Raw genomic sequence first — 21952 nt, forward strand, 5'->3', positions numbered from 1 at the left:
AATGGTTACTCGAAGAGACTCTCAGGTCTGAGTCTCCAAAGTCCCAGGTCCAATCCCCCACATCACCCATAAGCCAGAGCTGAGTAGTGCTCTGGTTAAAAAAAAAAAAAAAAGGACCATGTTATACAGTGAAGTGCAAATATATGCAAATTAGGAACTCTAAAGATTTAGCCATCTGCTTTGCGCTGCTGCCTGGCAAAGAGCAATGTAGAAGTGTGGTGAGGCCTCGATTCTTCTTGCTGGGGGTGGGGGCAGATACCCTCCTCCTGCAGTGGAGGCAGCGACATCGGCAGATGTGTGGCCCCAGCTTTACCAGCCCCACCTACTGAGGAGCGAATGCAAAGTGTCCCCCAAATGTAGGAACCATTACCCAGAGAAACATACAAATGTTTTTTCTGATAGAGAACACTGATGCTTACAATAGGGAGACACCTGACACACCTCTTAATATGCAGACTTGATAGGCTTTTAATTTCAAAATTAGCACTAGACACAGCTCTTGAAGCTCCTTTATTCCTGGATTTCACAGACTGCTTGATCCTGCTTACACTTATTTCCCCTTGTACAGATGTCACTCTTGTTTGAAACTTACAACTGGAAGCTGCCCAGATGCTTTCGCATAGCACTAGAAATGGTCATAGGCATGCTTCCTGGAATCCGAAATCCAAGTCTCCAGGGAAGGAAGGCTTGGCAGGATGGCCAATGGGTCTTTTAAAACGTTTCATTTTTTTCCTCCTTACGACAAATGATATTTTGCAGCCAATGAGGTTTAAAAATCACTCTTTTCTGTGTTTGTCTCTCAGATTTTTTTTTTTATTTGCCACCAGGATTATCACTCGGGCTTGGTGCCTGACAGCACAATGAATCCACCACTCCCAATGACCAATTTTTCTTTCCTCTCTCTCTCTCATTCTCTCTTTGATAAGACAGAGAGAAATTGAGAGGTAAGAGGAGGCAGAGAGAAAGAGAGATAACTATGGATTTGTGCCACTGCTTGTCAAGCTTCCCCCTTGTAGGTGGGAGCCAGGAGCTTGAACCCAGGTTCTTGTGCATGGTAACATGTGTAATCAACCCAGTGTGTCAGCATCCAGCCCATCTCTTAGAAATTTTAAAATTTCTGTCGGGTGTCAGGCGGTAACACCGCAAGTTAAGTGCATGTGGCACCAAGCACAAGGACCGGTGTAAGGATCCCCTGTTCGAGCCCCTGGCTCCCCACCTGCAGGGGGAAGCTTCACAAGTGGTGAAGCAGGTCTGCAGGTGTCTATCTTTCTCTCCCCCCCCCGTCTTCCCCTCCTCTCTCCATTTCTCTGTGTCCTATCCAACAACAATGATATCAATAACAACAACAATAACTACAACAATAAAAAACAAAAGGGAGAATAAATAAATAAATATAAAATAAATAAATAAATAACTTGTGTCTTTCTGGAGCTCCCTAACTGGATCAGAAATCTGGAGATGCTTCTATTAATAAATCCTTCTTCCCCCCACTTAAAGGGTAGAACAGAGAATTAGGACCTGTTGAATATTAACACCCCTGACATGTAAGAGTGTCAACCTAATGTCATCTGGACTCACTCCCAGAAGATTCAGTGACCTCAGCCAGCCTGATCCTACAGCCACTGAACTTGTAGAGCCTTCCAGCATCTCTCAGACTCACTTGTCACCCCGCTGTGATTGCTCTCAGAAAGGATTTGTCTTTGCAGAACTCAGACTCTGCAAGGGTTGAGTGACACTACTCTCACTCACACGCCTGGGACATGTGCAGGTTGTGTCTAAAAAAAACAAAAACCCCAAAACCTTGGGACATTTCCATTTCCAGAGGAAGGGCCACACTATAAAGGCTGTCATTGTTTCACCTGCGTCCACTCTTGCCCTCCTCTTTTTCTATTTCCCTGGTGTGCCAGACACAATTTTCCACGTGGCCCATAAATTAATGTCTTCCTTACCCATCCCTAGCCTATCTCAAACAAAACACGCACACGCACACGCACGCACGCACGCACGCACGCACACCCTCCAGTGAATCTCCTCCTTGTTCCAGCACAGCTGGATTAAGACCAAGGATCCCTTCCAAATCGAATTCCTCTGTGAAAAGAATTCTCATGCATCTTGTTTTCTCCAGCTTATGCCAGGGGAAAGGTGAATGTCTGCAAATAAAAGAGCACATGGAAGTCCTGGAAAAGCCATTATCCCAGGAAAGTCAGGCAGGGGAGGAACAGTGGCAGAGGAAACCAAACCATTCACTTTCCAATAGCTAAAGAAACCTTCTCTCTGAGGATAAGAAGACAGCCACCACGTAGGACATGCACCTAGTCATGTGCATCATCCAATTTTGAGACCTGCCACCACATGGAAGTGCCACAGAACTGGGGAAAGCTTTGGTGCTTTGGTATCTGTCTCTTGGTCTTTCTCATTCTCTCTCTGTTTCCTCTCTCAATGTAAAAGTTGGTCCAGGAGTGGTGAAATAACACGTATGAAGGCCTGACTACTCTCTCTCTCTCTCTCTCTCTATCTATCTATCTATCTCTATCTCTCTCCTCTCTGCTGCTGATGCCTCTGCTGTCTCTGAAGCCATCTTCTCTTCCTTGCAAAGCCCTGGCCCAGCATCACAGGGATGCAGACTGCCAGGTAGTACTAAGTGTGGTAAAGGAAAACAAAGCAGATAAGGGGAGGGGAAAGTGTGTGACTTAGTGGATATTAATGATTTCAGGCAGTCCTATCCTTTGTCCCCCAATGTAAACCAGGAGTTCTAGATGCAGTGTTCAAGAGAGAATTTAGGCCAATACAGACTCAAATACCAAGAGTTCTAAATGTATGCTTTGGGCAAGTTTTGTTGTTGTTTTTCTTTGCCTCCAGGATTATCGCTGGTGCTTGGTGCCTGCACTACAAATCTATTTTTCCTTTTTATTGGATAGGACAGAGAGCCATTAAGAGAGGAGGGGGACGTACAGAGGGAGAGAAGAAGACAGACACCGGCAGACCTGCTTCACCACTCATGAACCCTCCTCCCTGCAGGTGGGGAGCTGGGGCCTCAATCCTGGATCCTGTGCTTCGTACCATTTGTGCTTAACCAGGTGCACCAGTGCCTGGCCCCCGCCCCCTAGGGCAAGTTCTTAGACTCTCTGAGAGTCTAGGAAGGAGCTGAGCCAGATGCTGCTCTGCTCCCTGTTCAGAACCATTTCATGTCCACATTCCTCACCTCACCCAGGATCCAGGCCCAGATACATCCCAGCACCTAGAGAGGGACAGAGTTCTCTGATGTTCTGGCCAGAGCCACACTAAGCAAGAAAAACTACCTCTCAGTAATATAGAACAATCATGCTATAGACAAAACTGGCTTGTCTGTCTGTTTTTTTTTTTTAATCATTTTTATCCAGAAAACAGTATTACAAAATAATTGTCAAAAAAGAGGGAGTATGCAGCCAAAATAAGACAAGTGTGGTGATACCAATTATTTTTCACATAATTTTATTCCGATGTTGGATTTCTGTCTTATTTCTTTTTTGGTGTATCTGTTTTGCTATCTGCTGTGGCATCTCTTTCTAGGTCCTAACAACTGTTCATGTCCATATCTAACAGTGCATTTTCAACTTCACTTTTCCCCATTATCAAAGAGAGCCTTGAAATATAGTACATTTAGATGCTGCAATACTTTGATTCTCTCCAAGTGGACCAGGCCAGATCTTGGGCTAAATACTTTATCTTCAGCCTTGCAGTAAAATCTCACAAAGACCCTGTGAAATCACTCTCTTATAATTTCTATTGCACAGATAGGAAGATGGAGGTTCAGCAAGGTTAAGTCACTAGCCCAATAACATATGGTATGAATTGGTGAAGCTGGAATCCAGGTGCAGTGTGTCAGATTCCCATGGCTACCCTTTCCACTGCTCTGTTCTCTGTAAATAGGAAAGCTTACCACCCATGTGTTGATCATCCTATAGTCATTCTCTCTGGCACATTCTCTCCTGATTAGCAGCACACAGCAACTGACCCACAGCAGCCAGCCACAGCCCAGACTCACTGAGGGGCTCCTTGGACCAGCTGGTATGTTGGCTGACCTTCTCTGCATCCCTGTGCCTAGCTGGGCCTTCCTTCCTCCATCTTGCCCCCCCCCCAACTCCATCATGGTCAGTGTAGCAGCAACTGAGCTTCTGTGAAGGCTGTTGCCACTGGGCTGACCCAGAACACCATTTGAGGTTGACAGAGCAGACCCTCAGCCTTGGAAGACTCAACACTCGGCCTGGCAGCTGGTGCCGACGGCTGAGGAGGACAAGTGTAGCTCTGCCTCAGACCTCTCTAGACTGGTGGGAAATGTGCTCTTCGTTGGAAGCAACATGGCACGACTTGTGGAAAAAGAACATACATGGAAGGCTATTTCCAGTTGTTTCTCATTATGAGGGTCAGAATAAACACAGACAGTGGAAAGGAAGAGACGAGACTCAAGACCAAATCCAAAACAGTTGCTTCAGCCATCAGAGAAGAACAACCTGTTCTCTGAGGTCCATCTCTCTCACTGCCTCATCTGGAATCTACTTTAGGAAATCTGAAACCTGTACTCAGCGGCCCACTTTTCCTTACAGCCAGGCCCAGAAACGATTGTAAGATTTCTCTGAGAGAAGTAAGGTAAAGAGAGCTCCACAGCCCCAGGATGGCTGTGCATCCACTCACAATCCCTCCTGGGCCCTGAGACCGGCCCTCTAGCCCTTCCATTATCACTGTGAAGCCTGCAGAGAAAGCTCCAGGCTGAAGCTGTGAGGTCCTGTGGGGGGGTGGGGATGGAGGAGAACTAGCAGAGGAGCCCCTGAGGCAGCATCCGGCCAGATCCCATACTGGGGAGAGAGGGACTCTCCTTTCTCCCACAAATACTTGCAGTGGAGTGGGAGAAGAGTTAGGAAGAGAGCAAAGTGCCTCTCAGGTGACTCTACACTGCAGCCTGCTCCCGACTTCCCCTGGTGACCTCCTTTCCCCACCATCCCTGCAGAATTAAGTCATTTCAGCATTTCACATACCTCATCGTCTGTGTGTCTCTCCCCAAGAGTGAAAAGAAAAACAACCAAGTTCCAGTGAACTCTGTTCTGCAGAAGGAGGCAGGGCCGGGAGGAGGGAAGGTGCTGCGTTCCAGCTCCTGTCAAAAGAATAAATAGCTGTTTCAGGAAAAGGGGGGCAGACAGACCCCACCGCAGGCTGGGGCTTTGTTCCTTGCTGGCCCAGGGAAATGGGCTGTTTATCAGGACTGTTGAGTCAGAGCCACATGCCAAGGCTGAGATAGTTCTCTCCCAGCCTGTGATCAGCCCAGCCTCCTACACCCAGCAGGACTGCAGGTCCAAACTAGGTCTGCTGAGGAGGCAAGGCTACCACCCTCCAGAGGGACACCCAGGCTGCCCACGTCATCTACTCCTGGCAAATATGACAACAATCTGAACCCAAACAGGCCCAAGTGACTACTACCAGGAACAGCCAAAGAAGCAAGCAAGGAAGGAAGGATGGGAAAAGGGTGGTGACTCAAGGACAGGGGACTCAAGATCTGTGTTGAAATGCTGCCTAAATGCTCTCCCAAGTGAACTTCTCTTCCACATCTTTTCAGCTTCAGAAGCTGTTTTGCTTGAACGTTGTATTTTTGGAGAATGTTATGAGTGCTCCCACACTTCAGACCAAGCCATAAGAACTTTAAAAGGTCACTGAGGTCCAGCCTGGCTCTTTGGTTGAATAATGCTTAACCCTTCCCACAATCACCTCCTGTCCCCAAAATAGAATTTTTCTAGCCGGAAGGGAGCCCAGAAGGGTGGATTGTGAAATATCATAACAGTTAAGAAATTTTTTTAAAGAAACACATGAAGTCATTCTCAGAAACATACAGATGTGTCGAACAGAGGATATAGAGGTCCTGGCAGAGGCAAGGAACTGAGGCCTCCCCCCCCCAAAAAAAAAAAAAAACCACCATTCTCCCAAGTGACCACAAATACCTCCTGGGAAGGCCACAGCAAGGAGAAGAAAGGGGGACCAAAGTCTGACAGGAAAGCAGGCAAAGATTACCCCACCCCTAGCCCAGCCCCCCCAAAAATGCCTAATTTAACTTCTTTCCCATTTCCCCCAAAGAGAATTTACAGTCCCTTCTTCCTCTATGGACATGAGCTAAGTAACTACAATCTGTAGGATCCAGAAATTCTTCCTAGCAACTAAATGAAGCAGCTGGGTAGATGGCTCAACTGGTAGAGCACTGGACTAACATACCTGAGGTTCTCAGTTTGATCCCTAGCATGGCATGTACCAGAGTGATGAGTGATGTTCTGGCTGTGCACTCTCTCTCTCTCTCTCTCTCTCTCTCTCTCTCTCTCTGTCTGTCTGTCTCATGTGAAACTTTATCTTATATGTAATAAAGTAAATCTTTAAAACAAGCAAACAAACAAAACTAACTTAAAAGATCAAATACCCAGCGTGCAACCCTGTCATTCCACTCTAGGCCTACACCTCAAAGAAAACATAAATAAACAAACCAAGAAACATCAACTGGAAAACTTATCACACATCCTAAACTGGAAATGGCCCCAAGGTTACCATCAGAACAGATGAGCATAGGATTCTACAGCATCCACAAGAATGGATAAACTATAGGTACTGACATCAACAGGATCAACCTCACACACACACAGAGGATGGACCCAAAGCCTGGATGAGTCCATTTATTTAAAGTTAAGAAAAGAAGAGAAAAGCCAGCCAGCAGTGTTAGAAGTTGGGACAGGGGGTGGGGGTGGGAGTGGTGGGAGAACCTGAGATGTGGCCCAGAGCTTCCTGAGGGGGTGGGAGGAGGGGGGGGCACCGGTCCTGTTGTTTCTTGAACTAGGTAGTGGTTACACAGCTGCATCCCTTTTGTGCAAAGTCATCATGATGGCACCATTATGTATGCTCAGAACAAAATGAACAGAGACCCCCTCCCCTTACTGAAAGCTACCTTCTCTAGAGCACTCTGTATGCCCCTGACTCTCATAAAACCATGGCCAGACCCTGCCTTTTCTCTTAGGAACTTTGCCTCAACTCCAAGTACTGTGTTTCACTTGGAACTTGATGAATATCTGTCACCTTGGCTGTGTGACAGTAGATGGTGCAGAAATCCAGACCTGTGGTCAACGGGAGTGGAAAAGACAGAATCAAGAGATTAGAGTCAAAACACAAAGCAGAACTCAGACTGGAGTTGGTGTACTGCACCAAAGTAAAAGACTGGGGTGGGAGGATTCAGGTCCTGGAACATGACTGCAGAGGAGGATCTCGTGTGGGTTGAATTGTTCTGTGGAAAACTGAGAAATGTTACACATGTAGCAAACTGTTGTGTTTTACTGTAGAGTGTAAATTTATTCCTCAATGAAGACATTAAAAAGAGAGATTAGAGTCAACTTTTCTTTTTGTGTCAGGGGCTTTTTATATTTGTGCTATTCTACTTTTCCCAGAAGACTATTCCCCCCCTTTTTAATAACAGAAAGAGACAGTTGGAGGAGAGGGAGGGAGGGAAGGAGGGAGGGAAAGAGAAAGAAAGAGGAGAGACACCATAGTGCTCTCCCACTTATGAAACGCCCCCCTTGCACAGTGCTCCCAGGAGGCTCCAGGGACTCAAACTCAGGTGCTTGTGTGTGGTAAAGTGCATTCTACCAGTGAGCCATCTTTCCAGCCCCTCAACCAGTCCTCTTGACTAGCAAGCCCCAGTCAAGACTCACATGAGCCTCCCACTTTACAGTTTACAAACTGGCTTCTCTCCTTGATCTCAGCAGGTCCTGGGCATCACCCACAAAGTGTTCAGGAAGAGAGGGAGGTTCCAGGAGGTTCTGTGGCTTGTTCCAGGCAGCCACTGGTAGGTTCAGTGCTGGCCTGCTTCCCTCACTGCCTCTGAGATAGTGGGGTAAGTGGAGCTGGGCTGGTTAACCACAGCTCAACAGAGTGTGCAGTCCTGGAAGGCGGAACATTCGGCTCTGGAGGATTCAACATGAGCCCCCACCACCCCCTTCCCTAACACAGGCCCACACTCACATTTTAAACACTTGTGGCCATTCTGTAAGTGGGAGGCAGCGAGCGGGAGCAAAGGAGGCCCTGGGCTGCGTGGTTCTGTAGATCAAAGGAGGGCAGCAGCTGCCCAGGTAGCAGAGTAGCACCCCAGTCAGAGGATTGCAAGGCCAAGGCAGCTGCTGCCCAGGTGTTGGGAAGCATGGCTTCAGGTCCTGGACCACTTCCAGAAGACGTGAAGGTCCAGGTCCCCACCCTGCTTCCCTCAGTGGGGGCGTGAGGATTAAATGTTCTTGGCAGAGAATAGAGCACACATGGAGGTTGTAGGTTGTTATTCTGTTTACTCTCCAACACGTACTGATGGTCACAGAAGACATGTTCACCCATGCTTGTGAGTGAACAGACCATTTGGCTGGTGTTCTTCTGTGTGTGTGGGCGGGGGCAGGGATAAACCTTATCCTCTCCTCTCAAGGTGGATAGGCAACTTCCTGCCTGGCAGAGAGGGACACAGACTGTGGAGCCAGACTGTGAGTCCTAGCTCTTCTCTGTGAGCTGTGCATGTGAATCTGCACAACTTGCCTTCTCTGTGCCTGTTTCTACTTCTGTAAAATGGGGTTAATAGCCACAGAAGAAGGGGAGAGACTGGTGCATCATAAGTGGTCTACAGATAAGCCAGCGCTATAAGAAGTGAAGGAGAAAGACTCCTTGACAAGACTCAGCTCAGGGCTGGAGGCACTCCATTAACCTAGTGTGGCTATTTGCTCCCTTTTACATTAGTGTATCAAATACATATTTTGGCCATCTGCTCTCATGGGGGCTGGGGAGAGGGAGAAACGGGGGGGGGGTTTCTGGCACAATGTTCTCATAACCATCAAGAATGGTCATAGCCCTGTGAGTGTTCCAGCTTGAATGATCTTGGTGAAAATCTATTCAAGAAATGCTGGATCAGAGAGACAACTCACTAGGCAGGGCATGTGTGCCTCACATTGTGTTATGGCCCAGGTTTGAACCCCAGCATCATATGGTGCCATGGCACTAGGGATAGCTCCTGTGAGTGGTGTCTCATTCTCTCTGTTCTCTCCAGATGAATAAAAGAAAAAAAAAACATTGGCCCAGGAGCAGCAGTGGAATCACACATGTGTGAGGCCCACCCAAACAAACAGAAAAAACAAACCAAACAAAAAAATGCCCTAGTGAGTGTATTTCCTTGAAGAAGGGGTTAACCTGGGATGGTAAAAATGAAATCATGATGATTGTTCCCAAGCAATACAAGGAAAAGCATGCTGAGATCTGCCTTCTGTCTGTTTCACCCAGCTCCAGGAAAGGCCCCACCGTTCACCAAAGTTAAGGACAAGGAAACCCCCACTCCCAGGCTCACCCTGCTTCTTCAAGCTATAGGTTAGACTCTTCTAGAGAAGGAAGAAGCTGGTATTGATGATACCTTGGGAGATATGAGGCTATTCCAAAGAGGGACAAGATCTGAGCACAAAGAGCAGCCTTGGCTGGAGTCCAGCCCCATCATCACCACCAAGTAGGGAGAGGGTTTCCCCAACCAAGGGACTCTCCTGTCCTGCTAGGCTCTTCTTCCCACTCCCTCAGATGAAGACCCCAGATGGAGGTGAGAGAGGTACCTAGGTGTCCTTATCACCACTGAGCTGTGGGTCTCAGGGGTTGTCATCACCCCTTCAACCCTCTCAGCCCTCCCTGGCACTGAGTCTAGAGAAGTCTTCTAGGTCACCTCCTGCATCGGAGCAGATATGTTCTCTGAACAGGTGAGAAGCTCAGCTTCCCTCGAGGTCACAGTCAACCCCATTTAAAGTCCACTGCCAACCAGAAAGCACCATCTGACTCTCACATAAGCCTTGAAGGTAAGTGGGGTAAAGGTGATAGGCCCACATTTTAAGAAAGGCAACTGACAAGAGTTGGGAAGACAACATAAAAGACTTTCATGCCAAAGGTTCAAAGGTCCCAGGTTCAATCCTCAGCACCACCATATGCCAGGTGAGCAGTGATCTGACCCTCTCTCTCTCTCTCTCTCTCTCTCTCATTCACTCTCTCACTTTGAAAACAAAAATAATAATGGGGCCAAGAGGTAGCACACCAGGTTAAGCACACATAGTGTGAAGTGCAAGGATCCCGGTTCAAGCCCCCAGTTCCCCACCTGCACGGGGGTTGCTTCGAAAGCGGTGAAGCAGGTCTGCAGGTGTCTTTCTCTCCCCCTTTGTCTCCCCTTCCTCTCTTAGTTTCTCTCTGTCCTATCCAACAACAGCAGCAGCAGCAGCAGCAGCAGCAACAACAACAACAACAACAATGGAAAAAAGATGGCCACCACCACCACCACCACCAACAATAATAACAACAATGGAAAAAATATGGCCACCAGGAGCAGTGGATTCGTAGTGCAGACACCAAGCCCCAGTGATAACCTTGGAGGGAAAAAAAATGCAAAAAACACAACTCCTTAAAAAAGTAAATAAATAAAACATTGAAGAGTCTAAGAAAAAACTTCTTTATAATGACAGAAAATAAATAAAGGGGGCTGGACAGCGGCACACTCAGCACAATGCACAGACTACTATATGCAAGGCTCTAGGTTTAAGTTCTTGGTCACCACCTGCAGGAGGGAAGCTTCCTAAACAGTGAAGAGGTGCTGCAATTGCCTCTCTGTGTCTCTGTCTCTCTCTATCCCCTTCCCTCCCAGTTTCTCCCTGTCATAACACACACACACACACACACACACACACACACACACACACACACAAAATGAAGAAAGGTAGGCAGGCAACTGACACTAGGGTAAGAGGCTTACAGAGTTGTATGGCTTGAGTCACCAGCCCTGGAAAGAAAGGCAAGTCTGGTCCCTTTCCATGACTTGATCTTACCTTCACCTCTTCTCCCATCAGTGAGAGCAAAACTAGATCAAGCCGGTGATGCTATAAAATATACTCTAAGGCAGGAGCTAGAACCCAGAGCCACTGAGATGCAAGCATTACCAGCACAGGGGACTTGCCATGCTGCCTCGCTCACTGCTAGGTGCTGCTCGCACCTGTAACTGCAGCTGGAGCTAACAGACACTCACTAGATACTTGCCCAGTACAAGCCTTGGGGCCAATGGGCAGCAGAAGTGTGCAAACTCAATTAGGTCTCATGTGGTAGGCAGCAGTGGGATCTGTGGTAATTGGGGAAAACTGCCAAAATCAAAACGAAACCAGAGTTATGAAGGAAAAAAAAGAAGTGCCCCACAGCACTTTTCTGACTACAGAATGTGGTCCCGAGGGCAGAGATGACTCCTTCTTTAGGGGAAACTGCTTTGTACTGGAAGTTAGAAGCTCTGTGGTTGAAGCTCTGCTCTCATTGGCCTATGTGACTTCAGCATGTTATTGGTTTTTCTCAGGGTCTTCTTTCTCATCTGTAAAGTGTGGGATCCCTCCCAGCTCTGCTCTGCCCTGGCTCGGCCCAAGCTCAATGATGTAGCCATGAACTGGCTCAATAGAGAAACCAGGCTGGAGGAATATCAGAAGTGTTCTTGGAGGGAGGCAGTGATAATAGGACTGGGTCTTTACACAAGGGGTTTCCAACCCCTTCTGCTCCCCAGCGACCTGGCATAGCAGGCCCTCAGTCTTTCCCCTCTTTTCACATGCTTCCTGAAGACAGGCTGGAAAACTCACTGGGAAAGGCAAACTCACCTTGTCCAATAGGACTTAAAAGTCCTCTTCTGCTCAGGCCTGTACCCAGGAGTTGGGGGGGGGGGATTTTTTTTTTTTGAGAGTTACAGAGAGAATGGTTCAGATAGAGAGACCCAAGCACTGCTCATCTCTGGCTTATGGTGGTTCTGGGGTCAGAATCTCAAACATGAAAGTCTTTTGCATAATTATTATGCTGTCTCCCCAGTCCTGGAGGAGGGGAGCGTCTGGTGCACCTGCCAGCTTTGGCTTTTAGAGGAATGCCGGAAGCCACAGAACCACAGCTTCATCTGCGCCCCTACTCAGCTCTCCTGAGGGAGGTACCCTGCCTACCAGTGAGAGAAAGGAGGAGACAAGCACCATTTCTGACCTTATGACAGAGACACCCAACAGAAAGAAAGAAAGAAAGAAAGAAAGAAAGAAAGAAAGAAAGAAAGAGAGGGGGGGAGGGAGGGAAGGAGGGAGGGAGGGAGAGAGGAAGGGAGGAAGGAAGGAAGGAAGGAAGGAAGGAGGAGAGAGGGAGGGAGGAAGGAAGGAAGGAAGGAAGGAAGGAAGGAAGGAAGGAGGAGAGAGGGAGGGAGGAAGGAAGGAAGGAAGGAAGGAGGAGAGGGAGGGAGGAAAGAAGGAAGGAAGTAAGGAAGGAGGAGAGAGGGAGGGAGGAAGGAAGGAAGGAAGGAAGAAGAAAATGAGTGGGGAACCTCAGCTTCTGGCGCACAGAGACCTTTCCCTTCCCCCGGTTGACTGCAAAGTCCAGACTGAGCACAGAGAAGCTGTGATGGTAGCGGTACCGGTGAGAAAGGCTGACAGTCTTGTCTGGGTACTCCCTACCTTCCAACCTGGGGAGAATTTCTTCCTTTTCCAAACACCCCTGAAGGGTAGAGGCATCATGCAGTGAAGACAATTACAAAGAAGATACAAGTTTAAATCAATGTTAAGCACACAGATAAAAAAAAACACATGAATTCCCCAATAAAGAAATAAAAATAAATAAATAAAATAAAATAAATTAGAGCTGAGCAGTGCTCTGGTCTTTCTTTGCATCTTTCTCTCTCTCTATCTCTCTCTCTCTCTCCCTCTCTCCATCTCTCTCTCTCTCTCTCTTTTCCCTCTGGGTTATCGGTGGGGCTTGCTGGTTGCACTACTAATCCACTGCTCCTTAAAAAAAAAAAAAAAAGAAAGTTCAATCAAGTGCTGCCTTATAAATCCTGGCTCCAGGTCAGGTGGCCTCAGGTGAGTCCTGGCTCCTGCAGGAACTTGGGTTGTTTTTGGCGGGGAGGGGGAAGAGGGGAGTTGGAAGAAACTGAGATGGAAATTTCTAAGGCCCCCCATGACCCCTGAACTTGGTGAGGGACCCATGAGGGCAGACAGCTGTGGAGGGTCTCTTGCCACTAGCTCTGTAGATGTGGCTGTGGAATGTGGGCTCGTCACATCCTGGCCAGAACACACTCTCTCCCTGAACCCCTACAGCCCCTGTAGAGACACTTGTTTGGGGGGGGGGGCTAGAAGTCAGGGAGTCTTTCTCAAGGGCAGAAGTGAGGCTTGCTTGAATGTGATGCCCCTCGTACTCCTCACACAGGACTGGAACAGAGGAATGGTGGACAGGTGAATGGAAGGACAGATAGACCGTGTATTATTAGCTAACTAGGGCCACCCTCACACAGCCCCACAAACTGGCTTACTCTCTCACAGGCTTGGAGGCTGGAAACACACCATTAAAGCATCACAAAGGTGGTATCTACTGCAGGAGATGAAGGAGGATAGTTCCAGGCCTTCTCCTGGCTTCTAGCGCTTGCTGGCAACTCATGGTGTTCCTTATGGCTACAGAACCCAAGTTTGTCTACGTCATCACAGCCGTCCACCCCTTGTGTGTCTATATCCAAACTTCCCTCTCCTTATAAAGACATGGATCACTGAACTGGCACCCACCCAAATCCATTCTGACCTTGTATCTATCTATCTATCTATCTATCTATCTATCTATCTATCTATCTATAGAGAGACTGAGACAGTGCAGGAAGGGAGACTGAAAGAGAGAGATAGCTGTAGCACTGCTTCACCACTCCTGAAGTCTCTCTCTGCAGGTCCCCACCTGGGGACTGGGGGCTTGAACATGGGTTCTTGCACACAGTAATGTGTGTACTCTGCCAAGTGCACCACTGTCATGCCACCTGACATTGCTTTAAATTGATTACATCTGCAAAGATCCTATTAAAAAAATTCCTGGGGGTCCAGAGGTAGTGCAGCTGGTTAAGTGCACATGGCAGGAAGGACGGTGTAAGGATCTCAGTTCGAGTCCCCGGCTCCCCACCTGCAGTGGGGATAGCGTCACAGGCGGTGAAGCAGGTCTGCTGGTGTCTATCTTTCTCTCCCCCTCTGTCTTCCCCGCCTCTCTCAATTTCTCCTATCCAGCAACAATGACATCAATGGCAACAACAATAATAATAACCAACAACAACAATAAAACAACAAGGGCAACAAAAGGAAAAAAATAGCCTCCAGGAGCAGTAGATTCATAGTGCAGGCACTGAGCCCCAGTGATAACCCTGAAGGCAAAAAATACTTCCTGTTACAGTTCTCTTACTCACCCCAAAGCTAACCTTATCAAAGCAAGGACTGCAAATGTTGAATAAGGGCAAGAGACTGGCATACTTTAATAATGACTCTTTAGTCACTATCAGGCCACTCCTTTAGCTGGGGCCCTATTCGGGGAGTCCTGAGATTCCCAAACAGACATGATGGGCCTAGACCTCAAATAAATCCCTCTCTCCAGTGTTACCGGTCATCCCCATCAGGAACAACAAAATAGACCTATTTATGGATCAACAACGATAGAGAATGTTCTATCTTCCAAAAAAAGGATGTAAAACGTACTCTATGCTACACCTGAGGAAGATGGGTCAATATTGAGGCAGCTTGGAATGTTCCTACTCATGACCACAGAATGTGAGCTCAGATCTATAGGGATGCAGAATATGAGCCCCAGATCACATCAAATTGATGGGGTTTACAGTCAACAATATTTATACCCCTTTCCCATATTAGGGAGCTACTCTCTTCCCTGATCCATCTTTCTGGTCCTTTTCCCAGCCATGACATCACCTCCCCAGATAATAACTTGGATCCACTGCATATCAGATTTCAGGCTCAGGGGGAAAAAAAAAACTAGTATAGGCCCTTTGGAATATAACTAGAATATGCCTACTAGCTATCTACAAAATGGAGGACCCCCCCCAGCTCTTCATCTGCACTGTTCCAGCCTTTAGGTTCATAATTGTTCAACAATTTGTTCGGCTTTGTATGTTAACTCTCTTTTCAGCCACCAGGTTCCATGATGCCAACCAGATTTCCCTGACAGACAACCCCACCAATGTGTCCTGGAGCTCCACTTCCCCAGAGCCCCACCCTACTAGGGAGACAGAGAGGCAGGCTGGGAGTATGGACCGACCTGTCAATGCCCATGTTCAGCGGGGAAGTAATTACAGAAGCCAGACCTTCAATCTTCTGCATCCCACAATGACCTTGGGTCCATACTCCCAGAGGGTTAAAGAATAGGAAAGCTATCAGGGGAGGGGATGGGATACAGAGATCTGGTGGTGGGAATTGTGTGGAGTTGTGCCCCTCTTATCCTATGGTTTTGTCAATGCTTCCCTTTTATTAAAAAAAAAAAAAAAATCCCTCATATTCCCAGGTTCCAGAGGCTAGAACTTGAAGGCATCTTTTCAAGAGACATAAATCAACCTATAGAGACAGTTACCTAATGGCCATTGGTCAGGGGTCTGTAAATTCTAGTGAAACTCTCTATGAAGACTGAAATCTGAGGTCCAGTTAGTGTTTAAAGTGAAAGGGGTGTGTGTATGTGTGTGTGTGTGTGTGTTTGTGTGTGTAGGGGAGGTTCCTAAGAAAGAGGAAAGTGAACAAGACTTAGAAAGACTTCATTTTAACAGGATTTTCTGGAGCAGGAAGGCAGGGAAGATGGGTATGTAGAAAGAATTAACGTGCTCCATGCTGGCTCCATGCTGGTGAGTATACACCTTGGGCGGCGTATGGGATGCCCAGCAGAGATACAACAGGTGAGCTCATGCTTGGCTCCAGGCATCTAGGGTGGAAGTACACAATATCACCCTGGGAGGGGGTGTGTAAAGAGTAGAGGAGCTGCCAGCACAACTGGGATCATACCATGGAAGCAACAGCTGGAGAAATTAGGTCAATTGGCAGCCCAGGAGATGGCCCAACAGATAAGGCACTGGACTCCCAGGCATGAAGTGCTGAGTTTATGTTCCAGCATGACATGTGCCAGAAGGTGATGCTCTGGTTCTCTATCCTCACTTTCTTTCTCATAAAGTAATAAACATGTATTTTTTATTTCCTTTTGTTGCCCTTGTTCTATTGTTGTAGTTATTATTGTTGTCGTTGTTGGATAGGACAGAGAGAAATGGAGAGAGAAGCAGAAGACAGAGGGGGGGAGAGAAAGATAGACACCTGCAGACCTGCTTCACCACTTGTGAAGTGACTCCCCTGCAGGTGGGGAGCCGGGGGCTCGAACTGGGATTCTTATGCCGGTCCTTACACTTGGCGCCACCTGCGCTTAACCCGCTGCGCTACCGCCTGACTCCCAATAAATAAGTATTTAAAAAAGGAAATTGGTAGAGCAGTGTGCTTTCATGCCTGAGGTTCCCTGTTCAATGCCTGGCACCACATGTCTCTCCACTTGTCTCTCCATCCCACTACTTCCTGCTCATTGGAAACTTTCTTATACAGAATAAATAAGATAAATCAAGAAGAAGCGGGGGGAGAAGGAGGAAGAGAAAGAAGAAAGAGAAATAGAAGAGGAGGAGGAGACGAGGAAGAGGAAGAAGAAAATATGGAGCCTGTTACCAGATTTCAAGGCATCAGGAATACCATCAGGGGAGGAACTGACATAAGGAAGGGTAGTACCTCTTTCCAGCAGCTTCTCAGAGAGGAGTTGGAGAAGCTGTCACAGGGTGGGGGGTAGATATAATGGTTATGCAAACAGATTCTCATGCCTGAGGCTCTGAAGTTCCAGGTTCAATCCCCTGCACCACCATAAACCAGAGCTGAGCTGTGCTCTGATTAAATTAATAGTGTCAGCTAGAGGGGCTCTGAAGGGAAAGGTCTTGGGGTGGGGGTGTGCAGACAGTGGGAAACCTGATGAGGCTGGGTGAGGAGGGGAAAGTTTGAAAGTTCAGAGACTGTGGGGTTGGGTAGGGTGGAGTGAATGGAGGAGTGCTTCCCTCTGCAGGGGAGGGGTTAGAGGTGTCCCCAAGAGAAGCAGAAAGTGCACCCCCCCACCCCCACCCCCCACCCCCTGTGCAAAGGCAAAAGAGACAAAGATGATAAGTTTGGTGATTTTTTTTTTTGGGGGGGACAACATGGGAAATTGACAAATTCCAACCCAGAGCAGCCTAAGTGGGCAGAGTTGGGGGCCAGTGTGTGTGTGCGTGTGCGTGTGCGTGTGCGTGTGCAGGGGGCGGGGTAGCAGAAAGCAAAGAAACTGAAGAACCCCTCCAAACCCACACTCAACCCTGCAGAATCCAGTCCCCAGGAGACCGGAGTCCCCATCTCAAAGGGGACTCTTCCCTCCTGAAGGTACTGGAGAATCTTTGTATGACTTTAGGTAAAACGAAGTTACATAATTCATTTTTTAGAGGAAATATTTGGCTGCAGGGTGAGGCTGGGTGGGAAAGGACAGCCTCCAGCCAGGAAGAACAGCCAGGAGGGGCCTGGCCACTGTCCAGCTGAGAGATCAGCAGATGGAGAGGACTGGAGACAAGAATTAGGCTGGCTGCCGCAGGGGAAGAGAAACAAAGTGAGTGGCACCTGGAGATCATAGACTAATAAATAATAAATCTTTTTCAAACTTTGCTTGAATGTCATCTTGGTGATACCAACCCCAACTTAAAATTACTTTCTGGCAGTCCAGTTTATTTCTGAATCCTGTCAATTCCTTCCTTCCTTCCTCTACCAAAACACCAGCTCTTTGGGCAGACACTCATGGACAGCATGAAAGTACCCATTGCAGTACCTGGCACTTGGTACATCTCTATAGGTTTAAAAAAAAAAAGTATGCCTATGACAGTGCTTGATGCCTAAACATTAAAAAATTATCTAGCTATATTGTCTTTTTAAAAATTATTTGTTTATTTAATAACAGAGACCAGAGTACTGCTCAGCTCTGGCATTTGGTGCTGCCAGGAATTGAACCTGAGACCTCAGAGCCTCAGGCATGAAAACCTTTTGCTTAGCCATTCATTATGTTATCTCCCTAGCCCTTTAGCTATACTTTCAATGATTTATTATTAAGAGTGAACAGTGGTATGGAGAGAGACAGAGATGAAGTTAGTAGGAGCCAGGTGGGGGTGCACCTGGTTGAGTGCAATGTTACAATGTGCAAGGACTCAGGTTCAAGCCCCCAGTCCCTACTTGTGGGAAGAAGCTTCACGAGTGGTGAAGCAGAGCTGTAGTTGTCTCTCTGTCTCTCTCCTTCTCTATCTCCCCCTTCCTCTCAATTTCTGACTGTCTCTATCCAATAAAATAAATAAAAATTTAAAAACTAAATAAAAAAGAACACCACTGATTTATGTATAAAGAGAAGGAGGGAGGGAGAGAGAGAGATGAAGCTAGTCTAATGCTACTCGACTATGAACTGAGCCACCATTAGCCTCAGCATCAGGGCAGGGGGAGGGGATAGCTCAGCCTGCTAGAGCACCACTTTGTGTGCTTGATGTCCCAGAGATTCAATCCCCAGCACTGCCTTTGTGCCAGAGCTGAGTAGTACTCTTACCCTCCCTCCCTCCCTCCCTCTCTCTTGATTTCATTTATTTATTAATGAGAAAGATAGGAGGACAAAAAGAACCAGACATCACTCTGGTACATATGCTGCCAGGGACTGAACTTAGGACCTCATGCTTGAGAGTCCAGTGCTTTATCCATGGAGGCACCTCCTGGCCCACCTCTTATTCTCTCTACAATCCCCCTTCACAATAAATGAATATTTATTTATTGGGGGCGGGGGCAGAGGGATAACTCACCAGGCAGGGCATATGCTTTGCCAAGTGCAGGACACAGGTTTGAGCTCTAGCATCACATGGGAAGTATTATGGCACTGGACCAAGCTCTAGTGTTCCTTCTCTCTGTCTATCAGAATGAAAACATGATGGGGGGCATACGTATATGAAGCCCTCTCTCCACAGAGAGAGAAGAGGGAAAAGGAGGAGGAGGAGAAAGAAGAAGAATGAGGAGGAGGAAGAAAGGTAGAGCACAAGGCGCACCAGTTCTCATGGAGTCAGGATGTCTGTGGCGAGGTTCAGGAATGTATGCCTATACCAGGTGGAGTTGGCCAGGCTTTTGAAGTTAGTGAGTGGCTAGTGTTGATTGAAAAGGGGATTATAGGTGACCAGGAGAGAGAGAGAGAGAGAGAGAGAGAGAGAGAGAGAGGGAGATGAGTTCTGTGGTAGATCCACTAGAGTCTGAAGTCTGTGGGGCCAGCTAAGCAGCAGAATTCTAGTGACAGCTGGGAGTGGGGTGGGGAGTGCATTTGCGTGTTGCTGGCAGGTGAGGGGAGCCCAGGAGGCAGGCAAGAGCAGGCAAGTGTGCTGAGGGAGGGGAAGCACAGAAGGCAAAGTGGGGCATCTTTCAAGCACTGCCCTGGAGCCTGAGGGCCACAGCTAGACTGGCAGGAGAACCCGGAACAAAAGAAGGCCCAAATGCCAAGAGAAAACAACAAATGCAGCCAAGATGCCAGTATGCAGGTGGAAAGATGGGAGTCTGCGAACTCCAGGCCAGGTTCGAAGGTCGCCTCCCTCTGTGGCACCCTCCTTTGAACACATGTGCCCACCTGGCTCTGCCAGAGAGCAGCTAGCAGGCTTGTGCCCAGGCAAGGCTATTTGACAGTCCCAAGGCACGCAGTGTGGTAACATAAGATCCACTGGCAGCCCTGCCCACAATGCCAGCTACCTCCTTTCATGTCCCTGGAGAGTTCACCCCTCTGGGGGAGCTGGGCAGTAGCACAGTGGGTTAAGCACACATGGCGTGAAGCACAAGGACCAGCATAAGGATCCCGGTTCAAGCCCCTGGCTCCCCACCTCCCCATCTCTCTTGATTTCTCTCTGTCCTATCCAACAACAGTGACAGCAATAACAACAACAATAATAACAACAACTGATGATAAACAACAAGGGCAACAAAAGGGGGAAAAAATGAAAAAGAAAAAAATAAAAGAATTCACCCCTCTGTTGGATGGGAAGGTTAGACTAGTGTCTCTAACTCTATCTTGCACCCCAGTTCTGGGGGTTCACAGCAATGCTTCATGCCCAGTCACAGGCTCTGCGCAGAGTCCCACCCCTTGCTTAGGAGCCGTCAGTGTCTTCAGAGCCATTGGCACATGGAGAGGCTCTGGAGGCCAGAGTTAGAAGAGGTGTTGGCTTTGGAATAGAGGAGGGGCACTCTGCTAGGGCAGCAGAGCCAATGGGTGCGGCTGATCTCAGGCTTTATCTGGGAACCATCTTCAGAACTGCTGATAGTCAAGTCCCAAAGAAGGCTTCTCCTTCTGCAGTCAAATGGGGGTCCGGGAGCCAGCAGAGGGGAGTTTCCTGTGGGAAGAAGTAAAAGTTCCCAGACTGGCTTCTGCCTGTCCCCAATTGTGCCACAAAGCAGGCCTCTCGGCTTCTAGTTATGATCTACTTTCAGCCCCGCCCTGTCAGGCTGCTAGACAGCACTCTTCAGGTGACACAGAAGAATAAACAAGGCACTCATGCACAGGAGTCATGCCTGTGGTGATCTGTCAACCCTCTGCCAGTCTCAGGAGCCCCGCCTCCCTCCCCAAAGTGCCCCTCTGCTCCCTGTTAGTGTATCCAGGCCAGACAGCTTCTGCTTGAAGCCTAGTGGTAGGAACTCACCATCTCCCAAGAAATCTGTTTCTTCTCTGAACTATTTTGATTATGAAACACATCTTTTCAGTGTGAAACTGAGCCCCGCTTTCGGAATGCTACTATTAGTAATACAAAGAACTCCCTACCACTCATTACAGAAACCAGCTCATGCAACTCTTACTACAAAACAGGTAACCATCCTCTCCAAGCAGGGAAAACAGGCTCAGCAGTTAAGTAATGAAGACATCACACAACTAATAAGCTCTTCCTGTCTACAGTGCCTAGCAGATGCTCAGAGATAGGGACCTCTGACTTTTTCCTCTCTGAGCAAAAACCATCAGCACTAGCAGAGTTCGGGAAAGCTGTGCCCTTCCAGCACCATTATTCCATCAGTAAACATTTGGAGGACATTTACTCTGTACCCAGGACTGTATTGGGGCTGGGACAGGCAGAGAGGTATCAGAACCACACCCTGCATGATTCAAGCCCAAGTCAGGTATCGGGAGCATGTGTGCCCACAAATACCAAAGAGGATCTGTCTGCTGGCCTCTGTCAGTGCTCTCCAGGCCGGGCTTGGCACACAGCAAGGCTTCATGGGTGTCCGCTGGTGTGGGTCCCTGAAGGTCCCACTGCAGGGCCCCACGGCCCGTGCTTCTGAATGGTTTTACCACCCTGTTATTTATCATCCACCCCCAATATTTATTTTTCACTATCTTTGCTGCTTGTGCTTTGCCTTTTCATATGGACTACCTCCAAGTAGTCCACCCTGTTTTGCAGATCTAGAAAGAGGAACTGTGAGAAGGCCTCTGAAATCAGGGTGACCATACACACTGCTTTCTCTCAGATAGTCCTAATGTGCATCTGTTGCAGATCAGTGAGCAGTTAAGTCAATGTTTTAGTGCTCCCTTCCACCCCCATGCTGTCAGGATGAGATCCTGGAGGATAAGCCAAAGGCTCAGGCTATGTAGAAATGGTTCAATAAGATAACAAGTTTGGGGAGTTGAGCGGTAGTGCAGCAGGTTAAGCACAGGTGGCACAAAGTGCAGGGATTGGCATAAGGATCCCGGTTTGAGCCCTCAGCTCCCCACCTGCAGAGGAGTCACTTCACGGGCAGTAAAGCAGGTCTACAGGCATTTTTCTCTCTCCCTCTCTATCTTCCCCTCCCCTTTCCATTTCTCTCTGTCTTATCTAACAATGACATCTATTAACAACAATAATAACTACAACAACAATGAAAAACAACAATAACAACAAAGGGGAAAATAAATACATAAAAAAGATGAGTTTGGTGAAGTTCTCTCTCTCTCTTTCTCTCTATTTATTGTTGGATAAAGACAGAGAAATTGAGAAAGGGAGAGAGGCAGAGAGACACTTGTAGCCCTGCTTCAC

At 47.9% G+C, this 21952-nt stretch overlaps 1 protein-coding gene across 2 annotated transcripts in view; it reads right to left on the reverse strand.

The window, feature by feature from the left end:
• The window catches only part of GGTA1 (glycoprotein alpha-galactosyltransferase 1 (inactive)), a 56684-nt gene extending 36743 nt beyond the window's left edge, over positions 1–19941 (reverse strand). Inside the window, exons 1-2 of one of the 2 annotated variants that reach the window (XM_060200079.1) lie at positions 19921–19941; positions 5013–5128 (exon numbers count right to left, since the gene is read on the reverse strand). The gene's annotated coding sequence lies outside the window, so the exon portion shown is untranslated. The remainder of the gene's footprint in view (positions 1–5012; positions 5129–19920) is intronic. The other variant, XM_016185014.2, reaches the window with a different exon arrangement.
• Positions 19942–21952: the final 2011 nt, after the last annotated feature.

This window comes from Erinaceus europaeus, chromosome 10 (genome assembly GCF_950295315.1).
Source record: "Erinaceus europaeus chromosome 10, mEriEur2.1, whole genome shotgun sequence".
NCBI classification, from domain to species: Eukaryota; Metazoa; Chordata; class Mammalia; order Eulipotyphla; family Erinaceidae; genus Erinaceus; species Erinaceus europaeus.